Here is a 16,796-nt window from a genome sequence, read left to right as displayed (position 1 = left end):
GGTTTTTTTTGTTGTTGTTGTTGTTTTTGGTTTTTTTGGGTTTTTTTTTCCATAGGAAGAACCAGAAGACAGAACTAGAGGGGTTTCTTTTCACAGTAACGAGGGGACCAAGCAATGGCTCTTGGAAAGCATTACATTAGCAGCTGAAAGGTACACAGTGAGCATTTCATTTTGTCTGGAAGGAATAGATGAAAGAAAAGGTTTTTTTATTCTTATGCACCTTCTCATCTTTCTGATGGAGATACCTGACTAAAAAACAAATTAGAAGATGTAAAACGAGAAAGGAGTTCATCGTGTCTCCCAGTCAACCATTTACTGACAGTCCTTTTTTTTAGCACATGTAAGGTTAACAATTAAGATCTTTAAGCATTATTTTTAAAACATAGTCAAACAATAAAATATGAAAGCACATATCTGGAGAACAAAGTGGTTTGAAAACCTTAATTTAAAGTTTCAGAGAAACAAATAACATTCTCTCGTTTCCCAAGAACACCTGCCTGAATGACCAGGTTACAAATTATCCTTGGATAAGTCTATCTTGGTTTCTCACTGTATTTTCACACACTGTGAATAATTAGTTTTGAAGGAGACAAAAAGGATGAAATACTCATTAAGATGTTAATCTAACAGTAGAATCCCAGCCAGAAAGAAATTTTAAGTAAATGATACTAAAAAAAGTAGTTTCATCAGTAATGCTGAAGGAAGGAACTTCACACTAATATAGGTCCAGATCTGGGCATGATCTGAAAGGCATTTTATCTTCTTCCAAATCTCTGCTCTAAATCAGACAGTGAGAATATTAATTTGAGTCTTTCACTTCTTGAGAACCTTGAACCCTGGGGTTTTGGAGAACAGACCCTCCTTGATTTTCTGGGTTTGAGCTTTTACCCCTTCACAAGATTACTACTTATCAGGGAACTTCCAAGGCTGCTGACAGTCACTGGTACTCCTGCTCCTACCTGGCCTGCATACTAGAGTTGGAAGCTTTTTCCTTTCTCTGTGGGTACAGTAAGGGTGTGGTGGGGTATCAGAACACTTTTTGAAGTGTCAGAGAGGCTTGGTTTCTAGTGTCAATCTCCCTTCAGTGAAGAGTAATTTTGTCCAGCTCAATTTTTTCTTGTCTAGAATTAGGCTGAGTCTGTAAGTAATAGCACTTAGAATATTAAGATGTGACAACACCGATACAAATAATGAGAACTAAGAGTAAAAGAAAAACTACATTTGCTCTATTTACACCTAAAATAGATGTCCATTTCCATCTTCAAGTAGCTTTCTGCTTCCTTCTCAATAATGTGGTTGTCAGTGTTTCAGGTTTTGGGAATATTCCTCTTCTCTTAATGTTATACCTTACATGCTAGGGTCACTCTTCCCTTTCAAAATGTCTAGGAGAGAAAGATGAATTTAACATTCTTCTTTAAACTAGCAGAAAATTAGATCCAAATGAATAAGTGAAGCTTTATTAGAATAAAGGTTTGTTCTATGCCTTTGTAAACTTAAGTGTTTGGTAAGCAACCCTTTCCTGCAATGAGCTGTGAAATTCTAGCACATCCCTTTTGTGGATATTTGATATTTTACAGCAAGGATATGCCTTTCAATCAACCTCAGAGGCCATGTCAACTTTCAAATTAAAAACATACTGATGTCTAAGAAATTAAGGGTTTTTTGCCTGCTGCTTATTGGTTGCTATCAGACACTGATTGCAGTGAGTCAGTCTGTTGGGGCAATGGTTTTGGGGTGAGTGATCCCCAGCTCCTTCAAACTGACTGTCTCTCCTACCTCCTGTTTTTAGTAGTATTTACATAGCCCTTTCTGTAGAGCAGTGTTGGTAGAAATTTTCAATCTGACCTGCCAGGTACATTCAAAAATTCTATCAATTGTGAAAGAAAATTTAAAGATCCCGTTATGTGTCTTGATTATAAAGTTAATATGACATTAAATACCTTTGTCTTAAATAACTTAGAGATGAGACTGAGTGCTTCCTGAAAAATTTTAGGCTTGCATTAAGGGAAATATTTTACTGAAAGTTAAACTGAAAGAATACAAGGCAAACTGCTTTTTCTTCCTTGCCTGAAGGAATTGTATCTAATGCCCTGATCAAAGGGGTCTGTAGGACAGGAGTGTGGTGTGTCCCTGCCACAAGACAAAGACAGAAATGAAACAATGATACAATGATCTAGGCTAGAAATTCACTTCTCTAGGGAGCAGCTGTAGTACACTGATTCATGCTCTTGGGTATGAATTGCTGCAAGTCACTATAAGTAAACCCAGGATTTGATATTTGTTGGAATAAATGTGTCATGTAAATATCTTACATTTATCTAGCCCTTTTAATAAAAAAAGGTATTCACATGTTCTGAAAAAAATTTGCTGAATTGAAGAGTGAAAGACTGAATGCAAAAAAAGAGATTAGGAATGAGGAATCGTGGTATGAACAAGCATGAGAACTGATCTAATTTCAAGAGAAAAACCATGTTGATGCAGCATTTCCCAATGTAATTTTGTTAGTCTTAATATGTTTTACTACTAAATCTGGCCATTCTTGACATTGATTTCAGTGCATTTTGTGTAATAGGTCAAGGGAAGTGGTGTTTATTGACTGCTGATTGTATATGTTTTTCCACCTGAAGTGTTATTGTTAATTGACATTCTCTTTCATTTTCCTGAGATAATTTTTACTCTATTTGGATAACTGCCTGAAGTTCCCCCTTTGTAAACTAGGTCTCTCTCATGGCAAATATAAAAAAATAGTTTTGAAAATCAGATAAATTGCAGACACAAATCCATCCCTTCAACAACAGAACATTAAAATAATCAGATTCAAGGTAGTTTGTCAAACACAATTTTCATTTGGTGTAAATATATGCTGTCTGCCCCGAACTAAATCACCCATTTCTAAATATCTTGCAATCTTGTCCCATACCATTATTTCTAGTAATATTCTTGCAAAAGAATTTTGGCTAACTCTAATGGCCTAAAGTTTTCTGAATAATTCTTTTTCTCCCAAAATATTGTATAATGTTCTACATCTATTACTAGGTGATTACAGGTCTTATGTTGCCAGACCCTTTATCTCAATTCTTGGAGAGTATAAGACCTAATTCTGGGTTTTTGCTTTCCCTTTTGAAGTTTTTATTGTATTTCAAAGAGTGCCTTCAGGAATTTTGTTGGTAATTGTGCACATAGGGATAGGGGTGGTACTTACCTTTCTGATGTCAGGGCTGCATGCCCAGCTTCCTTCAGCTGATGAGAGCAAATTGGCTGAAGTAACACATCAGAAAGAAGCCCAAACACCATTTTAAAAAATTGTGATCAGATTTCTGCATTGGTAAATTAGTAAATAACACAAGGGTTTCCTCTTGTTCTTCTTTTGAGAAGTCCAGTGTTGATCCCTCTACAATTACTTGTGTTAGCTTTAACTTATTCCCAATGTGTATTTCACCATTTTTAAGGTGCCCAAAATGGCTTTATGAAGACAGCAACAAAGACTCCAATAAATACTTCACTTTCTTCAAATGTCGTATTGGATGTACATGTTCCTTCAGATTCACTGCAATAATGACTCCCTTTTGTCATTATTTGACTCCCTTCCCTGTATTACCCTGTGACTCTTGTGTTCCGTATGTTGGGATCCCAGTAATGCTCCTTGTAGGGTTGTTCTAGGAATAAATGGACACAGGCAGGCAAAAAATCTCTCACTGTTTACCTCATTCAGTGGCAGGCATAGAAGGCAGTTATCCACTTTAATTGAAAAAAAAAAAAAGAAAAACCAAAACAAGTGAATTGAAATATCAAGATTACATTGTCAAAAATAAGATTTATACAAAGAATTTATCTGTAACCATGAATGTACTGACTCTGCTAAAGCTGCATAACTTGTAAAACTTGGTTTTATATCCATGAGCTTTGTCAGTACTCTCAGCAAAATCTGGAAATTCTTCCCAGCACCCACTCCGCAAAGGAACCACCTTCCTGGGTGCTTGTCTCCTATATACAGCCCTCAGAGGGCACACAGCTGCCACCAGCCTGGTGAAAACTCCGTCCAGAGAAGTGGTAATTGACACTCTAGAAGAGGGCCTTAAACTAAGGAGTAGAGTTTTTAATCTCTTGGCCTTAAGTGACTGTGAACACTGCTTGATGTCAGTGTCAAGTCCAGATTAGTTATCTTAAAAGACTTCTGCAAACCCCAGAATCATAGAATGGTTTGGGTTGGAAGGGATCTAAAAGATCATGGATGGGAGCCCCATTCTATTGATTATTCTGTTCTCATTCTATTGCAAGGCATATGACAAGAATTGTACAGACTTCCACTCTGCTCTGGTAGCTCTCTCCACCAAGGTCTCAGGCACACCAAATATGCTCTGTCACTCCCCCTATCCCTGCTGTGCTTTCCTTAGGCCAGCTGAGCCTAAGGAAGTGAGCCTGACATACATCATACACAAATACCTCTGTGAGGGCTTCTCTGAAGATGTGAGTTTGCACAGGTGCAACTGGAAAACCCTCTGGATACCTGGGATTGTTGTGATGGACTGTAAGATAAAAGGAATCAAGCCTCATTTGCTGAACAACCCTTGCTGGTGTAAGTTAAGGAAAAAAAGATAACATTTCAATTTATGCTTCGTACATTTGACCTAAAAGTCAGTGAATTCTGTAAAATACTTATTTGTTACATTTTTTTTTTCCAGAGAATTTTTTCCAGATAATTATTTGCAGTATTAGTCAACTAGTGTCCTTCGTGAATCTGCTTAAAACTGCAGTTTTGTAGAACAGACAAAAACTTTCTCATCTTGAGATGTGACAAAAACAAATTCACACCCACTCCTTGCAGAAATCTCTATCATGCTACACAAGCTAATATGTCAATATTTTGAAGATATGTTTCTTTGGCAGCATATTATACATAGAAATTATTTCTATTGTGTTTTTCCTATATTTATCTGAAAACAAAAGTATATCATATCATTTCTATATATATATATATGCCTTCTAGAGATTATATTCATTTCATACATCAAATTCAGGATAAGCAAAATGTCAAACTTTGTTTACTAATTTAATACTTTTCTTTTAATATCCTGTTTTGGTTCTCTAGTTATAACACAGATGCACCTAAAGTTCGCTAGAAACATTTGCCATTAGCTTCTTCTAAAAAAAAAATTAAATTTGAGGATAATCCTACCTCCAGAGCTTATTCTGTTCCTGGCCATTGACTGTGACAGTGAAAGGCTCATCTGAAAGCAGTGGAGCATCCCATCTAAAAGCATAAAACATATTACATTTCATGAAAAAGCTAATTCAGATTGTTTAATTCTGGTAATATTGCCTCTGTCACCTTCAAAATCAAAATGTTCTTTCCTGTTATTATAAAGAAAACAACCAAATTGCTTAAAAACCCATTTGAATACACAGCTGCCTTATGTTGCATACTAATTTGATTAAAAATGCTTGTGCCTCACCAGCATTTTTTGCATAAAACACACTAGTGAATTTAACAAAGAAATATAAATATATTTTGGCAATTTTTGATGACAGAGTGTGCTGTAGTGTCCACCACACCCCTGGACCGAACAAAGATCTCAGCACAGGTTTGGGAGATGTTAAACTGAATGTCTTGCTGTATTTGTTTGCTCAATGCTTTGGGCACTGTGCCAACCTCATTGCGAATAACTGCATTAGTCAAGTGTATCCAAATTATTACAACACAGCGTCCATCCCAGTTATTGCTGTTGAAGCATTTTCTGAATCTTCACATCGCTACAAGCGTTTATTTGAGGGGTGAGATTTGTGTAAATTCGGGACAACTTTAATTTTAGATGGAAAATCGTAACATCTTTACAAGGTGCTTGTTATTCCTAGAAAGAGTAATTAAGCACTAATTGCACTACTTTTATTTACATATTGTGAATACCTTGCCTGAAAAGAGGAACTGCCATGAAAAGAGAATGAAGGGAAGAGGAGAGCCAGAGACGTCATTGTTTTTTCACTTGAAAAAAATAAGTATTATTAATCATCTCACCTTCTTCTATCTTCACTATCTTCAGCTTATTTGTCTAATTTGGACCTAGATTAAGGTGTTGCAATAAGTCTTTGTGGACTTCTGTTTGCCATGCTTTGACAAGGGAGATGGCAGACTGTATGTGTTTTAGTCTTTACTTTCCTTGAGAACATCCTCTTCCTAGTGCAGAGATGTCCATTCTTTCTCACCATAGCACCCCCTGAGCTAAGGCATGTCTGCAAGCCTCAAAACATGTGGGTCCCCACCTCTGCACTTCAGAACATCTTGGGTTAAGGTGTCTAGGTGGCCCCAAAACAATCAAATAATATTGAGCTTTGCAGCCCTCACTGGCTCACTTCTCCTCCCAGCTGCCCATTTGTTTTGCTCTGCAGTTTCCAGCCCAGTGTAATGCTGGCCATGAGGAACAGTTCTGACAGGAGAGAAGTGCTGGAGCTGCTTGAAAGCTGCATGTCATTCAAGGGATAAATTTGGATCTTTCCTGCTACATGCAGCAGGCTGGCAAGACAAAGAAATATCTCTTCTCCTTGTTTTGGAACCAGTGTTTTCCTCCTCTTACAGTGGATGGCAGTAATTTTTTTTTCATTATCTAGCCTCAGTGAAGGAAGATTTAAATCTGCCACATTAGTGTTGTGTCCTTAAGCTTTTATTCTGAATACCAGGTTTATCAGGAATCTGTATTTTATTAAGCCCCTTGTCTGGGAGCAGAAATTGTGGCCTTTTGTACCAGTGTATATGGCTGAGTTTGTTGCAGCTGGCAGTTTTGCCTGGTGCACCTTATTTTCCAGGAAAGTATATATGATTGGACTATGAAAGTGTAAATTATCATCTGGTAAACTTGCTTAGAAGTGGGAAATTGGAGTAATTAAAAAATATCTGACATTATATTTAAAAGAAAAACACCTCTAAATTTTCTGTGACTGAAATTTTTTTAAGCCATTGGCTTTGAAACTGATGTTTTTCATATAGAAAAATATCATATGTACGAAAAACATATTTTGACACTGACAAAACATTGGAAAGATGTACACAGAATACATTATATATTCTATATATTACATATATTTTACATATTTTATGCTCATGTCAATGTTTTCATGCACTGTACTAAGTCACAAGTAATTTAATAAAGAATAGAGACATTGAAAACCTCAGAAATTATCAATATTTAATTAGAAAGCAGAAATATATTTTGGTACTATTTTAATGTAAAAAAAAAACAACCTAAAAGTATAAGATTATGAAAACTTGGAGGACTGTTTCTTTGGTGGAAAACTGAAATTTTAAATGTTCTTTCATTCATGTTTAATAACTGCCGAGTATCTTTTTATTTTTTTTTCTTTTAATAAATGTTGATTTAATGGTGAAAAATATAAATAGCAAAATATTTTGGAAACTTAAGCTACTGCCTTCTTTATCAACTCCAGAAGAATGTTTTCAGAAAATATTTCCTCTGTCTCACTAGGTTTAGTAGAAAATTGTAAGTTTTAATGCCAAACCACCAAACACATTTTGTCAAAGATAAAGTAGTCCTGATTTTTCCCACACAAAGACATTATTGTCCATCAGATGCAGAATGGTGATGCCTGTGTGCAGTTCTGCAAACAGCAGCACACACCAGCAGTATGGTAGATTATCCTGCTATGAGTGAAGGATATATGATTTCCCATTCAGGGGTGAACACACCTGCATAGGTGGACATATATAGTATGGATAGATGGACAGAACTTATGCAGATATGTCAACCATTTAACTGGAGGCACAACTGCCACGTCTTGTGGTGCTATTGGTAAGTCCATACAGTCTTTTCAGCTGCACCACGATATTTCTGTGCCTGCATTAAATTACCTCACAGTGAACACTCTTTATATAGTAAAAGAATGCACAGTGACTAAATGACAGACCAGCCGATGCGTGGTAACCTTTTCATGTGTCAGAGCCCTCTGACAACTTGAGTTTTACATATGCTTTTGGATTTTTAACACTAAATCATCCATTTGCCAATGTTGTTACCAAGCAAAAAATTATGCTGTTGAATGATCAGAGACTACTTTTGCTTTATTTGGGCAAGAATGGACATTTCTCAGAGTTTCTCAGATTGTTGTGAGACTGGGGAAAGAATTTAATTTGGAGTTGTTGTATCATGAGGATAGCTAAGTGTTGTTTTGATTGGATTGTACTCTGGTGATGCCACTGATACATGCATTTTTGAAAACAATGCTCATGCAACAAGACTTTTGTCTGTTTCAATACAGCAACCTGAACTTCTGTGTATGTAGTCTCTCTTAACTCTTTAAATACAGTTTACTCCCCTCCTGGCTGGTTTAATGCTACCAGAGTTTGTCTACGGCCAGAAATGCTGGAGTAACTAAGGCAGCCACACCCTTCTTAGATCTCTGAAGCACTTATGGTGCACCTACTCCCCAGTGGCTGTGTGTATGTACCCACATATGTGGGTACCCATATGGGTGTATTTATCCAAATGTGCTGGGAAGGTGGGGGGCAATGACAGCCTTTGGATCAGAGAGCAGGTCTGAGAGACACAGAGATAGAGTGCAGATAACCAGCTCTCTCTCATGGTAACATTTTGACATTCATCAAGAGGATTGACATTCCTTTCTACCATTTGGAAAATGCTATACCCACCAGATATTTCAAATGGCGCTTTTTTTCATTTGTGGGGAAGAACAAAGGCTTAGGATAATTGATTTCTCCCTACTGCCGTGTGGATCATCCTGTGAAAGGGATTATCTTTGGTTCCTTTAGTCAATATTTTGCCAGCATATTTTCTTCACAGAAAGCAGATCTTGTGAAGAACAGTGACCACAAAGAAAGATATAAGACTATATCTCCTTGCAAAATTATTTCATCTGTTACACTTCTGACATACCTATAGAGGAACACATAGGAGCATGAAAGGGAATTAATGAAAGATACTAAATCAATGTACATGAGATAAAATATGTTCCCCCTTCCTTCGTCATACAATTTCTTCTATTTAGATTGAAGGTGATCAAAGTATAGCAAACAAGCCATTAAGAGAATTTCTACAGTACTTGAAAGATCTTTAGCTACTCAGAACCTCTGTGGGGAACCCAGATTTCTGCAGCCATAATTTCCTTCCAGAATTAAATGAAAGACAGTTCTAGTGCAGAATTATAGCCAGAATGCTGTAATTTTCTAAAGTACTGCCCATGACCACAGAAAGTACTCTCAGCCACTGAATAGTGACTGACAATCAGTTCAGTGAAGTCCAGCTGCTGCTTTGAGTCTGGGATTGGAACATGCACTCTGGGACACTGGGGCAGCTACCCTGCAAGGGTATTTTATTAAATTAACAGTAGTGAATGGTGCATAAAATTGTCACTAGGATGAATTTATTATAGAATAATTTTATTCTCACATTATTCTGTATGGGGTGCTACCCCAACAGAGTTTCCAATTCAGTAGCATGCCTGAAGCCAGGGGGTTCTATCAGCAGTGTGTCAAGGGGTGCCTGGCTCTCATTCATATATAATTTACTCCTATTACATGAGATTTTTCTATTTTTCTGCACTAACAGTTGTATATTTTCTAATGAACGTTTAAATCATCTGGGAACCAGGGTATAAATAGAGTTTCAGTATTTTGTGCCAAATATGGATTGTTTGTCTTCCTGTTAGTTATGGATTGTGAGTGTATTATTGCTGAAGGAAAATTTGGGGGGTTTTATTTTTGTTTCATGTATTTATTTACCATTTAATATAAATTACAGAAGCTTTTCAACTGTTTAAAATTAATTATGTCATTAGAAAAAATGTCTGAGATTATTAACAAAAACACATAAGCCTATCTAGCCTGCACTGGTCAGCTTTGTGCTTATTGAACTTGTGAAGGTAACTCTGACAGTATTTTGGTACTTAGCATTTACTAGCTGAATCTAGATAAAACCCACATAGGTGCAACCCCTTCTTCTTCAACATTTTTCAAACAAACAAAAAATTAATAATGCTGCTACAGAACTGCCCCCAAATATAGATCTTTACCTTACCTGAATCACTGTATTATTCTCCTAAATATGCCCACCAATCTGTGTACAAATATGTAAATAATATTAAGATGGCTGCCTCCTGAAAGTGTATTACCATTATCAAAAGGGTCTGAGAATGAGCTCAGAAAGAAAAGTACATCTTTAAAAAGTATTCTGGATGAAATAAATATTTGAAGAAGCTGAGTATGCCTGTGTAAGAAATCTTATAATTGAAAAATGGCAGAATTGAAATTGAAAATGGTTGCAGAATTGAATTCTTCATAGGACTTTATTTAAAAGCTTTGAGAAGGACATGTTCTTTGAGCCTAGGACTGTATGTCTATTCATCTTGACTTGTTTAAACCCAGTTTGGAACTGGGATTTCAGCACATGTTTCAAAAAATCTAGGGTCTTCTAAGGCCACACTATTGAATGTATATGGCTAGATTTTTCTCATTCCCTTCCCTTGAAGCTCTACTGGTGACTTTGCAGTGCATGAAAATATCAATGCCTGCTCTGAAATAGTGCAGAAGAGAGAACCTGAGCTTTGATCTTTACCCTTCAGATGAGTGCCATAGCCAGCTTCTTGTTGACTAAAGGCCCAAGTGAGCCCTTCTGTTAACCTCAATCCCTCGTTTTTCACATGTGTCACCTTGATATGAAATAGGATAATGTTTAAAGTTAGGAATAAGCATGTGGCACAGGAGGGTTCTTTCCTGAACATCCCTAATGCTGAGTTTTACTTAAGATCAAAGGCCATCCTTTTTAAAATGTAAATATTAATATATTTTTTTCTGTCTCTGTCAGTATACTTTTAGCTCAAATTGACATTTGAAAAGCTCCTCAGTAGCTCTGCAAATCAAACATTAAAGTTTAAATGCTGAAGATTATTCATCGGTGCAAATATTTTGCTGAGGTAATAAATACAATTTAAAGGAATATATTCGATTGAAGACTATCATACTGTGTTGCTATCAATTTTTATATAATGAAAGAGATTAAATGAATCCTTGCTAATGCATTATTGGTATGTGAAGAACAAGAAGAAACAAATTACACACATTTTTCCACTTAATTATTGTGCTAGACACATTGTCATATCATTGACCTATTTGGTCATGCCCAAGTTAATCATGCCTGAACTTTTCCCAGTGGGAAATAAGCTTCTTCACTTCCTGTCTTGCAGGAATATCAACTAAAACTCAGTCACATATGCCCACAGCCTGATCACCGCAGCCCACCGTACCCGTCGTCTCCAGCAGTGAAACCGCGGTCTGCGGCGTGCCCGTGAGAGCCAGTGTCAGAAACCCATCACTTCCCGTGTGCCTCCGTTCAACTCTGTTCAATCACTTACTACACTAAATTATACCAATCTCCGCTTGGAAAAGCGTTCCCTTCCTTTTTTTTTTTCTTTTCTTTTTGTTGTTGTTGTTTTTGTTGTTGTTGTTGTGTTTTGTTTTGTTTTGTTTTCGGGGGGGTTTTTTTGTTTTGTTGTTGTTTTTGCAGGGAACTGTTTTGTCACACTGAAATAGAGTTTATGTGCAGTGACAGCCTAATAAGCCAGCAACTTTAGTCGCTTATTAAAGTCAAGCATGTGTCTTTGTTTCATGTTGCTAATGATGTGGAACCGTGGAGGCCCGAGTATATTTCGTCTGGACGGTGTGGGAGCGAATGCTGAGAGCTCATTACTTGGCTCCCCATTGGAATCCTGCAGGCTTCTGCTCATTGAGGAGACTGTGGGGGCTTTGACAGAATTATTATACTGAATATTTTTAGACTCATTAACTATATCACCAAAGCAAAACATCTCTTCCTTAGATGCAAATGGCTGCAGCTACTGTGGCTTTGCTTTAGTTATTACAGAAAAAAAGGATGAAGCTTGAAAACAACTTAGAGAAAGGATTTTCATGCCCGAATGTTTGAATTTGTAACTCATGTTGGCAATGTGTAAGCCTTTTTTACCACATTTAAGCCACTCATGTCTAAGTGCCATTTAAAAATGCATATATTCAGTCTCATGTAGTAAGTGGTGCTCAATCCTTTAAATTTAGACAGCACTATTGAAGTACACAGTAAAATAGCAGCTTTTGAAATTCCACTTTCTATTCCAAGATGAAAAGATTTAAATGTTAAAAACTCATATTAAACTAATTATAGATGCTTCAGTTAAGCCTTCAAAGGTAAAGAAATTCAGAGTTAAGGCTAAAAATTCTGACTTTCCTTTAACCTAAGTGCTGGAACATATGTACTGTGCAGTATGAAAAATCACACACTTCTCCAGACCGTACAATCCCTAACCAAAACAGAATGATTTAAAGATGAAGAGTGAGACAAAATTTTTAGCCTAAGACTGAATTTCCTTGCTGTGATGGGTTTAAGTTGGCTCTTAATGTTACTTTATTGTAGCTTTTTGGGGTTTAATTGAGACTTAAGATGTACTTGAAGAAAAATATGAATACCTTAAAATTAATTCTTCAGAGCAAAGGACAGAAAATTGCATTTATGGCTCCATTTGTTGGAAAAGTGAGGTTGGCTGTGAACTGTACATTATTTCACCTTCTATAAAATTATATTTTGATTTCTTGATGGGGACCTTCTCTATATGTTGTGTACAACCTTGTCCTCTCTAAATTATCAGCTTGAGCATTTTCCCAAGTACATGCACATTCAAAAAATACTAGAGACAAGAGGGTTTTTTTCTCATAATGTGTGCAAGCATTCATTAGGATTTTATTCTCTAAAATTATTGGAGGTTAAAAAACAACTATTTTGATTCCTAGGCAGAAAGACATTGCTTTTATTTGTGGTTCATTTCCTGCTGTAGTATTCTCTGACAATGGTGACACCGTCTTTATACATCAAGAAGTTCTTCTTTCTATGACTGCCAGGGACTCTGGAGGGAATACTTCATATCTGAAACATGTCTCCCTTTGGGATTTCACCATCAGAATAACAGTTCTGATCAGTGGCCCATTAGAAAAATGTTGGGTTTTTTTCTTCTTTTTTTTCCTGAAGCTATGAAAAGGAATAGTTAAAAATCTGACAGATAAGAAAATTATACTGAATTGAAGTTAATTTTTGTGCACACAGGAATTTCATGCTGTCCCCCAAGCAGTAATTTCTTAAAGGTGCAAGGGGAGTTCTGAAGTTAAGCTCTGGGTAAGTGCAGCCACAGGCAGAGTGGGTGCAGTTTGTCTTTTGAGACGTTGCAGTTCCTGTTCATACATGTTTGTAGCACAGTGCTGTTTAATTTAGGTGTCGGGCAAAGTTTTTGAACTCCAGTGCCTCAGGCAAGGTTCCTAAACCTTTATGTTTAAGCAGTAGGTAATAGTAGCCCAAATTATTTCCTGGCAAGGATAAGCCTTTCTGAAAGATTTGATTATTATTATGGGTCGCAGTAAGGAAGCCAGCTCTAAAACCAGTGGCCATGGTTGTTCAGTAAATACTTTATTCTTCCTTAAAGCTGCACAGAACTTTCCAAATTCAAGTGTAAATGCTCTGTTGGGAAAATTCTCACCTGCAGAACTGGTTCGCAGTTGTGATTTCAGATGTTTTGTAGTAAAAATAGCCTGAAGGCAACACACCTGTCTAGGTATACATAGATGATTCACAGGAAATAGAATAGACTTGGTCTGTAGGCATGCAAATACAATTGTTTCATTTCCTACAGGCAGCATGATAATCAGTTTAGTAGATGTATTAGTACTATAAACAGCTGTTAACTATCAGTTATTGTATTTACAGTCTTATTTACAGTCTTACGTTTAGCCAAAATAAAACTCGTTGTATGATTCTACCTTTAATTTTATTAATTTGCTTACTTTAATGTCTGTAGAGCTGTCTCTTCAGTTTTGGAGAGAAAAGGTATTGTTAGGTGGCTTGTTTCTTTTGGTTGTGTTTTTTTTTTTGTTTTGTTTTATTTTGTTTTGTTTCTGGTTGTTTTTGTTATTGTTGTTGTGATTGAGGCTTTTTATTTTGCTTTGTTTTGTTTTTTTACCTAAAAAGCTATACCTTGAAGTGAAAAGCCACTGGTAACAGACATGCCTACTCTGCTGGGGAATGTGAATTAGGAGAGTTAAACTCTTATTAAGATGCATTTTTGAACTATACAATAAATATTTATTAGATTGTATGATAAAATTAAATATTTGTTCTACACTCCCAGTGACTGTATTTCAGTGAGTTCTGTATTATAAATCTTTTTATGTCCAATGACATACAATGGTTTTTTATCAACCCTCTAGGTATTGTGTAGTTGCCAAAACTTGGCTTTACTAGACTATTGACCAAGTTCAAAGCTTTGTACCCTATAAGTGTTTTCAGTATTTAAAATGTTTCTATTTCTTTGCTATGTATAGCAAGATGACTTTGCAGTTAAATTTTATTTTTCTGTTGCCTATAGCCTTTATTCAAGATAAGACTTTTGTATTCATTTAGAATTGGTTGCCTTATGTGAGATAGTTATGGCACTGAACAGGTAATTTTTTCTTGATTTGGACTTCTGGTGGATTTATCTTATATAAATGTTTCAGGTAATAGAAAAAGACATAGCAATATTTTTTTTATATATAGTACATATGATTGACCTCAGAAAGGGTCAGAGTTTAGGAGTCTAAAGTTTTGAATGAAATATTTAATGGTATGTTAAAGAAAAGTGATCATAGTATGGTTTTATGAGTTGTTTATTTTTAAAAAATCATCTTGTAAAGCTAAATTTATTTATATATTCTCTATTGCTTTTCCAAATCTGGAATAGTATAGAGCATCCAAAGAAGCATCTTTCTGTATTAGAGGACCACAAAAATGGGGTGCTAGTCGACCTAGTCTTTAATTGGAAAAATAAATAACTTTTTTTATTGTCTAGGATATGTCTGTGCTGACATTAAGGGACCTGTTCTGTGCTCTCCAGTCCTGCTGTCCTGATCTTTCAAATTGGGAAGCTTTTGAAGTGCAATATTTCTCTCCTTCCTTGTCTGCCCAAATTTTCTTCCAAGAGAAAGCAAGATGCATGTGATGTGTGCAGGTCTTTGCTTTCTTTTCCTTTTTGCAGGAAGAGAAAACTGATTAAGATGAACTATAATTATTGGTACTTCTGCTGTTAGAAGCTGAACCTGTGTCCTGAAAAGTAGAAGAAAAATATACAAAGAAAAAATCACCAAACCCAGAAAATTCAGCTTCTAACATTAATGCTTTCTATTTATCAGCATTGGCTGCAACAAAGATTGCCAGCATTGCTTTTAAGGCACTTGATACATTAGAAAAGGCTAAAAAAATGAGACCATGGAAACCTTCTTGGGCTCAAGCCCAAATGGTACTTTTTCTTGTTTTCTACCATGCCAAGGTGACTTTGTCAGTTCCACTGGCTTGACCACCCTACACAGTGCTTGACCATGGATTTCTGTCCTCTGGATCCCGTCAGGGGCCTTCTGGCCTTAACTGGTGGCTAATACTACACATGACTGTATTTCAGTTCCGTATAGACCCACCAGAGTAGGTTTTTAGAAAAGGTGAAGTTATGCATAGTATGTCACGAGGTGTGGCACAAGGGTAGTCCAGGGAGAACCTGAAGTTCTTCATTAAGTCTGAGTCAGCCTATGGAGAAATGGAAAAATGTGGAAGAATATGGAAAGCTATTAGGGCCACTCTGCTTTCAGAGCCTGAGAAGGAGTTAAAGATGCCCAAATATCAGCTGTCATGTGTTCTGAACAACATCTATGAAAATCTTTGGGGGAGTGTTTCACCCTTTTTAGCTCTGTCTCACGTGGAATATTGTTGCACCCTCCAGAAATAGCCTCCCCCAGAAATACCCTGTTACACTCCATATGTTGATCTGCTCACAAACTCATTGCTTTGAAGGAAATGTGTAAAGGACTATAAACCATATAAATAAGGCTTTGTCATAATACATAGGGTCCTAAATTAACATTGCAAAAGCAACTGTAAGTCTGGCATTTCCTAACTTCCAAACATCTTTCTTTCCTTTTTATTATCCTTTTAAGGTAATTGTGTGTGATTATAAAGGCATTAACTAGAATCCTTTTTACATCTTTCATTTATCTGGTAATCGGGAACATAATACTGAATCTATTTGTGTAATTGTGGCTGTTAAGAACCTTGGAAATCTAGGTAGGTATAACCTGCCAAATAACTCATGGTTTACTAAAGTCACTGACTCCAGTCATTAATGGTTTAAATGTGTCCTCGTTAAAAGAGTTTAACCAAAGATGTATTTTCTGTCTTGTTTATTACTGCCGCCAGCTTTTACCTGGGAAAACTTGTTTGAAAGGATTTATAGAAATCACATTTCAAAGAAGAATTATAAACCCCAAAGTTCTTGATAAACATAGTGAGACTCAGTCTAAAGCTAACATGCTTAGAGAAGACCTCTTTACTTTCATATGCACTTGAATTTGCATCAGTTCTGGAGAATTTTCTATGAGTTAGGAAAAGCTCACTATACAATCATAATCCTTGATAAGAAGAAAAAAGAACGAAGACACCAATTTTAAGATGAAGTCCATGAAATACATACATCTTTGGAGGAAGTTTTCAATCATTTTTTTCATATCTATCTGATTTAGTGCCTTATATTTGAAATATTTGTTTTGGAAATATAATATTTCTCTATTAATGGCTGATTTTGGTGCACTTCTACAGCCTTTTTATGAGAAAAATTATGATTTCAAGAAACACATCTAAGTAATAACAGCAAATAAGTGAAAACCTGTCATCAACATTAATGAAACAAAAAACAAAGCAACTATTTAACATCTTGTG

General features: G+C 36.1%; 1 long non-coding RNA gene across 1 annotated transcript in view; it reads left to right on the top strand.

Moving 5' to 3' along the window:
• LOC135278626 (uncharacterized) overlaps positions 1–16,223 on the top strand; it is a 142,892-nt gene extending 126,669 nt beyond the window's left edge. The window contains exon 4 of the long non-coding RNA XR_010346080.1: positions 11,206–16,223. This is a non-coding gene — a long non-coding RNA (uncharacterized LOC135278626). The remainder of the gene's footprint in view (positions 1–11,205) is intronic.
• The last annotated feature ends 573 nt before the right edge of the window (positions 16,224–16,796 follow it).

The sequence above is a fragment of the Passer domesticus genome, chromosome 1, assembly GCF_036417665.1.
Source record: "Passer domesticus isolate bPasDom1 chromosome 1, bPasDom1.hap1, whole genome shotgun sequence".
Lineage (NCBI taxonomy): Eukaryota > Metazoa > Chordata > Aves > Passeriformes > Passeridae > Passer > Passer domesticus.
The sequence above is the reverse complement of the archived record's forward strand: the minus strand, read 5'-3'. Positions and strand labels throughout refer to the sequence as shown.